The 11,294-nt window shown below is 41.9% G+C and overlaps 1 pseudogene; it reads left to right on the top strand.

The window, feature by feature from the left end:
• Positions 1–71: 71 nt before the first annotated feature.
• On the top strand, positions 72–2,801 carry LOC109508168 (solute carrier family 2, facilitated glucose transporter member 11 pseudogene; annotated as a pseudogene).
• The last annotated feature ends 8,493 nt before the right edge of the window (positions 2,802–11,294 follow it).

Raw genomic sequence — 11,294 nt, 5'->3', positions numbered from 1 at the left:
ACAACTTGCCACCGTGAAAACATCCCAACTCGACGGTTCACTTTACCCGTTGTTAAAGTTGGCTGCGGCTCACTCCCCTCTAGAGGGCTAACATTGGGACATCAGCTTCGGGAAGTTGAGCGACGATGGCAAGTCCACTCGGTGGCTCAGGCAATATAGTCGGCAAAGTAAAGGTATTCAATTCAACTCCCTCGAACTGATTTGCATTTCAGACTTTTAGACGGTTTTTACTGTTGGCGGTCAAGTCAACCTTGAAGGTCATCACACATACCATCGAATTTCTTTTAAAGCTCACTTAAACAGCATGACGATGGGGTTAATATGTTTCTACCCAGTACTTTATTATGGTGAGCACAAATCGTGGCCCACAGCTATGAAATATGGTTTATATTTAACTGGACTCGAATACTTAAGTGATTTCACTTGTTTCACCGCTGACACAAAGGTGTCGGGAACGACACTGCTCCTCATATGGGAAGAGATGCTGAAAACGAACGATCCTCGATCGTCGTTTGGACAGTTTCGTTCTTTCACTAGATTATTCAAAGGGCCACCATGCCTGCCATGCAGCCGCCAGGAACTGTGAAACAAGAAGAAACCAGCAAGCCATCGAGTTCCAGAACATTGGCTCTGACGGTTTGCTCCGCTGCCATTGGAGGCACCTTCCAGTATGGATACAATATTTCCATTATCAATTCGCCCACCGGCTACATCCAAACGTTCATCAATAATACCTACGCAGCACGCTGGGGCACAAGCTTGGATACTCCCCATGTGACTCTGGTTTGGACTCTTATTGTATCCGCTTTCTCACTGGGATGTCTATTCGGGGCCTTGCTAGCCGGTCCGATGGCGGTGCGCTTTGGAAGGAAGAATTCGTTGCTTTTTAACAACGTCTTTTTGTTCGTCGGGGGTTTGTTTTTTCTGCTGTGCAGGGTCGCAAGGTCGTTTGAGATGATCATCTTCGCTCGGTTCCTTGTGGGTATTAATTCAGGGCTCAGCATGAATGTCCAGCCGATGTACTTTGGGGAAAGTGCCCCCAAACACCTGCGGGGCGCCGTGGCTTTTTCCTCCGCTGTTTTCACAGCCTTTGGGATTTTCTTAGGTCAAGTTGTGGGACTGACCGAGGTGATGGGAACGGAACCTCTTTGGCCCTACTTACTAGCCAGCAACATGCTTCCTGGGTTGATCCAGGTGCTGACGCTACCCTGGTTCCCGGAAAGCCCCAGATACCTGCTCATTGACAGAGGGGACATGGAAGCATGCGTCCAGGCACTCGAAAGACTCCGTGGCGGCGTGGCTCCAACGTTAGAAATGAATGAAATGCTTGAAGAACAGCAGATGCACACTGATTCCGGATCAGCGGTTTCGGCGAAGACATTCTGGTCCCTTTTTAAGGATCCCGACCTACGACCTCAACTCCGAACAGTCGCGGTGGCAAGCAGTGCCATGATGCTGTGCGGCAACGACTCCATCTATTTCTACGCTTCCTACATATTTCTTCAGGCGGGCATCCCTGCAGATAGAATCCAATACGCCACCATTGGCACAGGGGCATCTGAGCTGACTGCTTCCATCCTGAGCAACTTTTTGATTGAACGAGTGGGCCGCAAGTGTCTTCTTGTTGGGGGCTACACTCTTATGTCTTTCTGGTCTATCGTCTTCACCGTCGCCCTCACACTCCAAAAACAAGGAGTCGAAGGGATGGCTTACCTCAGCATGGTATGCGTGTTCGGCTACATCCTTAGCTTCGGATTGGGCCCAGCAGGCGTGACAGGCGTCTTACCGGCGGAGATCTTCGACCAGTCGGCCCGGGCAGCAGCATACATGGTCGCCGGATCGCTAATGTGGCTCAGTCTGCTTCTGGTGGCGATGATTTTTCCCTTCATCGTCAGCAGTCTGGGTAACCTCTGCTTACTGCCGTTCCTGGCGGTGTGTTTGCTGTCGGCTGTGTTTATAGGGCTCACGTTCCCAGAGACGAAAGGCAAGAGCCTGGCTCAGATCACTGCCAAGTTTGAGCGAAAAAATGGACGGACAAGAGAGCCCGGTGAGAATGGAGTGGGGAGTGAATAAGTTCATGATGGGTCAAGTTGACAAGGAAAAGGGCGGGGGAAGGACCTGTGGTCATTTTAAGGCCCAGTTAATATATAATCACAGAAATCACAGCTAGATGTGATCCAAATTGTTGTTTGTTATTAATGGCTTTATTTTTTTGAAGTACAAATGATGCCATCTAACCCTTCTGTTCTCACACTTAACACCAGTGGTGTTCGTGTGTTTACTTTCTATGCACGCAGTTTGTTCAATTTACCACAAGAGGACCCCGTTTTCTTCAGCCAGGTCTAATGATTAAAAGGTAAATGTGATTAATTTTTCTCCGCTAGTCACGTACTGTACTTATTTTATGCAAAGTACCGTGTGAGAACATCTCCCTTCAGGTATTTCGTTTCATCCTTTGCATAATTTGACTGCGCATGGGAAAAAGTTTCAAAGTTGACTCTTGCATGCTTGGTCTTTAGAAAATGAGCCATTCAAGTTAATCAGTAAGCGTTTTAGCTTAGTTGTTAGTGTTTTTTTGGGTGTTGTCTGCACATAGAGTTGAAAACATGTTGTTCACCCAAGAAAAAGAAATATAGAAGAGAAAAAAAGAGTTTGGGAGTGAAAATAAAGAAATAAATACTGCAAATCGCATTTTACTGAATGTGCATGGTTTGATTATTGTGTAAACTTGGCATTGTGGCTTCAACCAGCCGGGCATGTATAGAATCAATTATGGCAATAAACAGTCCAACTAAGCATTTTATTGCACGGTGTTCATTTGCTTGAACGTCGTTTGGAAACATCGCCACTAGATGTCATCAATATGCATACACACCCGCTCTGTTTGGGAGTCAAAAAAATCAATACTTATCTTATTTCTGTGAATCCAGGCCGCGCTAGTCAATAGGCTGATTTTCACACAAGGAACGAATGCCAAATTGAACTCAGGTGGCTTGCCCCAAGTGAAATCCCGAGAGAAGACCAGACTGCAGTTTCAATTATTTTTCCATCACCGTGAGTGAGTCAAACATTTTCACTAATGCTGAGCATTGATATGTAAGTCGAGGAGTGCGTAAATTTGTGGAACGGCAAAAAGGAGAGACTGATTCAGTTTGAACGCAGTTTTATTGAAAGGACGTACGCACTGCAGCACGATCGAGAACGCAACTAAAACACTTCCTGCTTTCCTTTTCTTCAATCAGACGCTGTCAACATAAAAAAAAACGTGTAAGTTAAGAATTTAACGCTCAAACATAAAATGATAATAATTGAAAATTTAACATCAGCATTTAACAGATACTTCATCGGCTTAAGTCACCTTGTAATTGTTAATGTTTGATGGAGAGGTGAATCTTTTTTTTTGTCTTTCCGCAGATGTTGAACATCAACAGATGTTTTTTCCTCCTTTATATTTTTGTGTGCCACAAGAACACGCCCTCAATATTCCACATTTTCTCAATTTTTTTTCTCCGAATGGACTTGATGACCCGATGAAGCCTTTCCTGATTAACAGCGCGAAACAAAGAGGCTCAGTAGCAGCAAAACAAAGCACTAGACGGGAAATGAGATACAAGCCGGTAGAAGGATTGTCGAACAACAGCAGGCAGCTAAATACTCGGAGAATAACAAGCTCCAGGTGGGCGATGGAAATACAAACGGGGATCAGAGTGGTCGGAAGAAGGACAAGGGTGCAAACCGTGACCGACAGGTGAAAACCGCTCTCAGGGCAACAGTTTCCAAAACGGACTCAATTGCGACTTTGATGACTTGCAAATAGATGCAGTGCAGGTGCACGTAGTCATGGAAGCTAATGGTGTTCCATTCGAGAGGTGTTTTAATACAGAGCAAGGTTAAAGTGGCGTTGCACCAAATTGCAGTCGGCTCACTCATTTTCATCCAAGTGAGGAGCTCAGAGATCAACCTACTATTAACCACGCAAAAAACATCATTAATAAAAATAAAAAAAATGTCAGCTGCAAAGTTGTGAGTTTCAGTGTTTGAATCTCGGCTCCAGCATTCCTTTTTGGTGTTTATTTTCAATTTGAGAAATATTTCTTACGTCATTATTGACAATAAACCCACCAACCAATTATTGAATCGGCCAAATGAATAATTAGATTTCTACATAGCCACTTTTTTTAGTGGAAGAAAAAGACGAACCTATTGCAACGAATATTACAGGACCCATTTTCAACAGGGTGGATTAAGGAACAGAGAAGAAGAAGAGTTTTTAAAAAAAATCTAGAGCATATGTGTGTCAAACTCAAGGCCTGGGGGCCAGATCCCCGGCAGCTAAATACTCGGAGAATAACAAGCTCCAGGTGGGCGATGGAAATACAAACGGGGATCAGAGTGGTCGGAAGAAGGACAAGGGTGCAAACCGTGACCGACAGGTGAAAACCGCTCTCAGGGCAACAGTTTCCAAAACGGACTCAATTGCGACTTTGATGACTTGCAAATAGATGCAGTGCAGGTGCACGTAGTCATGGAAGCTAATGGTGTTCCATTCGAGAGGTGTTTTAATACAGAGCAAGGTTAAAGTGGCGTTGCACCAAATTGCAGTCGGCTCACTCATTTTCATCCAAGTGAGGAGCTCAGAGATCAACCTACTATTAACCACGCAAAAAACATCATTAATAAAAATAAAAAAAATGTCAGCTGCAAAGTTGTGAGTTTCAGTGTTTGAATCTCGGCTCCAGCATTCCTTTTTGGTGTTTATTTTCAATTTGAGAAATATTTCTTACGTCATTATTGACAATAAACCCACCAACCAATTATTGAATCGGCCAAATGAATAATTAGATTTCTACATAGCCACTTTTTTTAGTGGAAGAAAAAGACGAACCTATTGCAACGAATATTACAGGACCCATTTTCAACAGGGTGGATTAAGGAACAGAGAAGAAGAAGAGTTTTTAAAAAAAATCTCGAGCATATGTGTCAAACTCAAGGCCTGGGGGCCAGATCCGTCCCGCCACATCATATTATGTGGCCCGCAAAAGCAAATCATGTGTGTCAACTTGCATGATCCTTGCTAAAATCTGGTTGCAAATGTCAAATTGTCATTGGATAAACTATGACAGATACTTTTCTTGGGATATTTGTGGAGCGATATGAATTAGATTAAAATTGAATCTTCACTACTTTTAAACCAAGTCATGCATTTATCCACAATTTTTTTTGTGTGTTCTGACATATTCATCCTGTTAAATATGTGCTCAGTTATCAACTGGTGATGTTGTGTGTCTTTTTAATCAGACAGGCATCACTCAGACACCTTTAGGGAGTATCACATTTAGTCCGCGCATTGATTGATGTCCTAACTGCCCCCTGACATGAATGGATGACTGAAGAATGATACACAGTGCAGTATGATGATAATAGAAGGAGTTGGATGCTTAAGGGCACCAATCACGTATTTTTATGTCAACAAAATGTCTGCCATATGGAGCCCAGAGAACACCTGCAACATTTCATAGGACGTGATAAATGCTGCGCATAGAGACCCGGTTACAGGCGATGTCTCTATGGGTGTCACCCAGCCTGCTGCCTTTATCTGCCGCCTGCCACGACAGGCACATGGAGAAAAAAAAAAAAAATTCACCTCATCCCTCGACATCATCGCTCTTGGCAGAGCACATTTTTAGCAGTGAAAGGACACATTACCAACGTAATGAGGCACCCACACCTCTCAGGAATCCGATTTGGGTGTAGCCGAGCGTAAGAGAAAATTGAGCTCAAGGGTCTTATTATGTTTGTCACCGCATCCCTTTGAAAATAAATGGCCGACAGATGACTTGAAATGTTCAAACATTCGAAGTATACGTGTGGCGTGGTAAAGACTCTCCTTAATTTATGCGAACACCTCAGGTTAAACTGACCTCCTCCCTGTGGGTACAGTGTCAGTGTCAGCGTTTTCATTCATCACATTTTCTTTTGGGTGACTCGTTCATTTTGGTCAAGCGTTTGGAATGAGTTGATCCGGTGAAGCCTTGTTCTTGTTTTAATGCTTGCTCTTTGTTGAAGGTGGATGAACTGACACAGTCCTGGCTAACATCCCCATCTGCGCCGTGGCTCTTCCTCTCTACGTCTGACCTATACCGGTTGTTATATTCTATGAGAAGTAAGTCACATTTTTTTTTTTTTTTTTTACGAAAGTGTGAGGGTACGTACTCACTCTTGTGAGAGAATGGTGCAAAATATTGAAATAAATAAATAAAGAAAGAAAGAACACGCACAGGTATCGAATTAAATGTAATATACAGTAGTAGGAAAGCTACATGAACCCTTTCAGGCACTACAGTGGAGAGTTTATCATGTTATCAGGTGACAACAGGGTGCATGAAAGGGTTAAAAAAAATCTGACGTTTCAGAAAATAGTATTTTTTTTTTTGTGGACGGGCGGTTTTATTTATTTGTTTGTGTTGGATCGAAGCACATGGGCTGGTGTTGTTATAGTTTTGCAGCACAAAATGGAGGCTCAGCAGGTTTTGGGCCAGCAAATTTCTTTGAAGCTTTCATTTGTTTGCCAACTGACAGTGTGAAGACACTCGTCTCGGTCCTTTCACAATGATTCTGTTTTTCATAATCCCCACTGCAATATCCCCTCATTCATTTTGGATTGTTATCATGTCACGGCGTGCAATACACAGTCGAGTTCATATGGAAGAGCCAGAGTTCCGAAAATATATTAAAAAACTTTTACTCAAGTGTGAAAGCAGCCGTGGAATGGAGGAAGTTGATAAAGTTTTACAGTGTTTTACTGCAGAGAAAGTCATGGCGCGGAAACACATCCATAAACTCTTGCCAAGCAGGAAGACAAGTATTAAAGAACGGAGATAGTGTATAATAACTTTGAACTGAAGGTTCCAACACTGAACTAAATGAAATGCACCCCCGCCCCTCCAAAAAAAGGACCAAGTTTGTATTGTTCAATTTGAATGATTAAAAAAACAAAACAAAACAAAACAAAACAGTACGTCTGCCTCAATGTTATGAAACCTGATGATGTGATCTTGTTCATGCCGTTCCTTATAAAAGTACTGAACCTCGTTCCTTATCGAAGGATTGAACCTGATGCACAAAAAATGTGTGTTGCACAATAAAAAATGAATAAAACTAAAAAATGGAATATAAATGTTGAAACAAACAAAAAAAAAATCAAAAACGTTTTGATTTCATCTTATTCATTTATTCAATGTTTACTGGCCTGACTCATCAGGCCAGCTCATCCTCAACCCCAAATGATCATTTGCGTTGTTTCACTTCACTGTGAGTGATTTTTGTTGTTGTCTCTGTATAATACAACGTACCATATAGATTTATGAGTGCAAAACGAGACGCCATATTTAATAGAATCAATGACACAAGGTTAAAAGCTCATAACCCGAAAAACCAAAATGTGCGCCATCGACTGTGTTCTATCACGTGGTTATGCAAGGTCATGTTTCACGCTACTTATTCTGTTATTTTAAAAATGACACATACTGGGGACTCCTTGACACAAAACTCTTCGCCACAGCTCAGCGGTGGAGGCTGGAAATAATGACTTCATTATGTGGCATTCAGATTCTATTTAATACAAAAAGTCCCGAGGCAGAAATAGCTTTGAGTTTCTCTTAGCCGTGCTGATTTGGTGCTCATTGCATATTATTGCTTTTTGTCATTTCAAACTAGGCAAGGGGAGAAAGCTGGAGGGAAATTACAAATGAAAATATGGCCCATGAACATCTTACACGTAAATCATATACAGAAGTTTTCTGGATCTGATTGAGTTATGTTACTTGAAAAATTACACAATAACATTTTTCTCTTGGGATTCTTTCTGATTATTGCTTTCCTCTGTGCTCTTGTTAGCACCCCCCCCCCACTCCTCATAGACATGACCAATGAGATTTCAGACAGTCTCTGACCCATCTCATTGGCTCATCAGTCCCGAGTCTTGAGAATTTTAGCATTTTAATAATCATTTTTTTCCCATCCAAAATTGCATATTCATAGGAAATTACAGTAACCCTCACAGTATTTCAGTTGGTTGCTCTTTTCTGGCCTGTATTCCATAACATCAAATATGCTGTGTGGCATCGTGATAACTCCAAACAAACAGATCAAGAAATATGGTCCAACACAATTTTAGCACATTTTCCATTCAACATTTTCTGTAAATATTTAATTCCAAGAAGACCGTGTTTTTTCGTGATATTGTGGTCTTATCATTGCTCTAAACTGGTTCAGCTTGAGTGCAAATCTATTTAAATTCCTGAGTGGAGCCTTGATTTAAAAAAAAAAAAAAAAAAAAAGCAATGATTCAATTGTGGTTGCTGGACAACTGTTAAATGTTTTTTTAAAAAAAAAAGGATCGAGTCTCTTAAATTTCAAGATAGGAAGCAGGGCTGCGATCTGGTCTTCATTTTAATCCTGGCTTGCCCCTGTTACATCATCCCCTGTCAAGACAGCAGCCATTTGGCCACTTTACCACCATGCCCACTAAGAGAAATACGGTGAGTCATCCTGCAACCTGGAGAAAAGAAACATTTATTTTGGTTTCACAGATTAAAAAAAAGACAGATGGGTGCATTGGATTTGCCAGACGAGGGCGGAGGGTTGCGCAGCAAAGAGTGATGAGGGACATAAAAGTTACGGGTGGATAAGCCTGGCGTGGTGGGCGCTGATGTAGAAATGAGGGAGAGGCAGCGGCGACAGAACGAGCGAGCGAGAGGATGAGTCACCTCACATCATTCCTCGTCATCCTTTAGAGAAAAACAATCTTGAATGAGATTACAGAAGCAACCCCCCCCCCAAAAACAAAACACTAATGTGTTTAAAGTAGTGAAGAGCCAAAGAAGGGATACTAAAATATTAAACTGAAAATGATCATGATACAGCAGTGTTGTTGCGCTCTGACAATGACGTCATTGCCTAAAATGATTCTTATGAGGTGATGCTCGCATCGACGGGCTTTATCCGATCTGTCAGCAGTCATACTGTCTGATGCTATCCAATTCCACGTGTTTTTTTTTTTTTTCTTCACCCTGATGCACATCTGAGATGTGTCACTTGAATCAAAATTGCGCCCACTGAACCGTTCATTGTAACTCAACTTCAAAACAGATGAGTGCAATTCACTGCCGGTCGAATGTCAATCGAAACTGAGCACCGTCGTCTTCGTAAAAGCGGTATTTCTGGATCAGCTTATGCTTTTGAGGATGAAATCATGCCGATGTGCAAAGCGAACCACCTGTTGAGTGTCTACGGCAGCATTCAAGCACCCTTCAGGCATCGTGAGACGGAACTTGTCCACAATCTCATTCCGCATCTACCCAGTGTGCTGCAGCAAAACAAAAAAATAAATAAAAGTCGCCAAGTAGCATTCTCATCTCACACACACACACACACACACACACACACACACACACACACACACACACACACACACACACACACACGTTTTATATACAGTATAATGATTTCACTTACAGCTCTTCCAGTAAACAAAAATGTCTTCATGTTAACACATCTTGTTTCATATAATGCAGAAAAGACACTTCAGGTGTCATTTGGGAACCTGTAATCTTTTTTTTTTTCCCTTTAATTCCCTTTTTATAGTTCTCTGACGTGACTCAAGCCACACCTTCCTACGCGCTGACATGAGATTGGGCCTACACAAGCTCTGTTGTGTAAATGTGTGGCGATTTGTGAGCGGTGATGAATTCTTATTTTTTTGGTCGGTATATCATCATGATGACGTACGGACAAATTGTTTTCTTTGTTCTTTGGCACATTCGTGGAAATAGAAAAAATAAATCAGATAGAGGCATGGAATTGGAACTACTTGTACCTGCAGTGTAAATCCAGCCCATATTGTATGTCAACACGACACCTGACAAACAGAGAGTGAGAAATAAAATTCCAGAGTGCAAGCGTGTCAGTGGCCAGCTATCAGGCCATGGCCCCTATTTAGGCTTTCATTCGGAGAGCCCAAGAGAAAGGACAAAGGGAAGACATAGAAAAGCGGTGGGAGGAATCCATGGCGATCATTAAAAATAATGCAGGTTTAAGGTTTGGCCTTCCTCTCAGCTCTATTTTCATTTTATTGATTTTTTTTTCTGTCTTCCTAACTTGAGTCACAGTCTTTCGGAAGCACTCTCACACCCTAAAAAAAAAAAAAACAATAATAGAAACACAGTATGTTGCTGGCATAGATGCACAAAGGCATTATTTGTAGCAAAAAAAGGAACTTTTTGTTCAATTTAATTGACTTGATCATGCAATTTTATCTGCCATTGCTTTTATGTATCTTGGAAATATACGTGCATGTTTTTTTTTTTCCGTATTGCACATCTGTCTGTCTCATCTCCTCTCTGCGATTGGTCACTTCTTTAACGATTGTTTACAATACGTTCAAAGTCCTCTCGGAAAAAGCGTGTAACGACATGTTGAAAAGGAATAGACATTTATTTATTTATTTTTTTAATGACTGTGAAAATGTAAGGGCGGGAAGAGGCAGCCGATTCAGAAAACGGGTTGCGATACTCCCCCACTACACTCCTGACTGTGTAAATTAAGCACTATTAGTCATGCGCTGTGCATGAGCAACGATGAGTAATTAGCGACTCCTGATCATTAGATTGAATTAATTTCTGGCGTGTCTGAAATTTGAATCATGTTCGACCACTCAGGGGGTCCAGGTGCAAACTGCTCCAAAATGCGCTTCATATTCAGAGTCCACAGGTGACCGAATCATCGTCTTGATTTGTTTTGACCGCAACACTTTGACACACATTTAACGCCACCTACTGGACCCGAGTGGAATCACAATGACCCGAACGAACCGAGTGAACGGTCAAGCACTATTGTTGCGGTATTTTTTTTTCCTTTTCTAGTCTGTAGCCAGTTTGTCTAGCGGCCAAGCAGGAGCACCCATGCATATATTGCACATGGCTGAAATACTAATCACTTGGATGACAATGGCGAGAGAACCTCCACAATCAGAGCACTTATTTTGACTGTGATATTCAACAGGGTGTCAAATGTGATCTTATTTCCCTCTTGATGATGAATCAGAAACAACCGTCGTCATCGTTGTCATCAGATGAATAGTTTCAATCAGCTGCATTCTCTCCAGAATATAAGACGCATGCAATTTATACACTGACGAGGAGCATCACCGCATTCTCCTGGAGGTTTTATAGCCTCGAATTTTAGGAGTGTCACCAAATGTTTGGTTGCTGTGGAACACGCTTGAAAGTTTAAAA

The sequence above is a fragment of the Hippocampus comes genome, unplaced genomic scaffold (assembly GCF_001891065.2).
Source record: "Hippocampus comes isolate QL1 unplaced genomic scaffold, H_comes_QL1_v1.1 scaffold17, whole genome shotgun sequence".
In the NCBI taxonomy this organism is placed as follows: Eukaryota; Metazoa; Chordata; class Actinopteri; order Syngnathiformes; family Syngnathidae; genus Hippocampus; species Hippocampus comes.
Note: the sequence above shows the minus strand (reverse complement) of the source record. Positions and strands in the feature narration are given on the sequence as shown.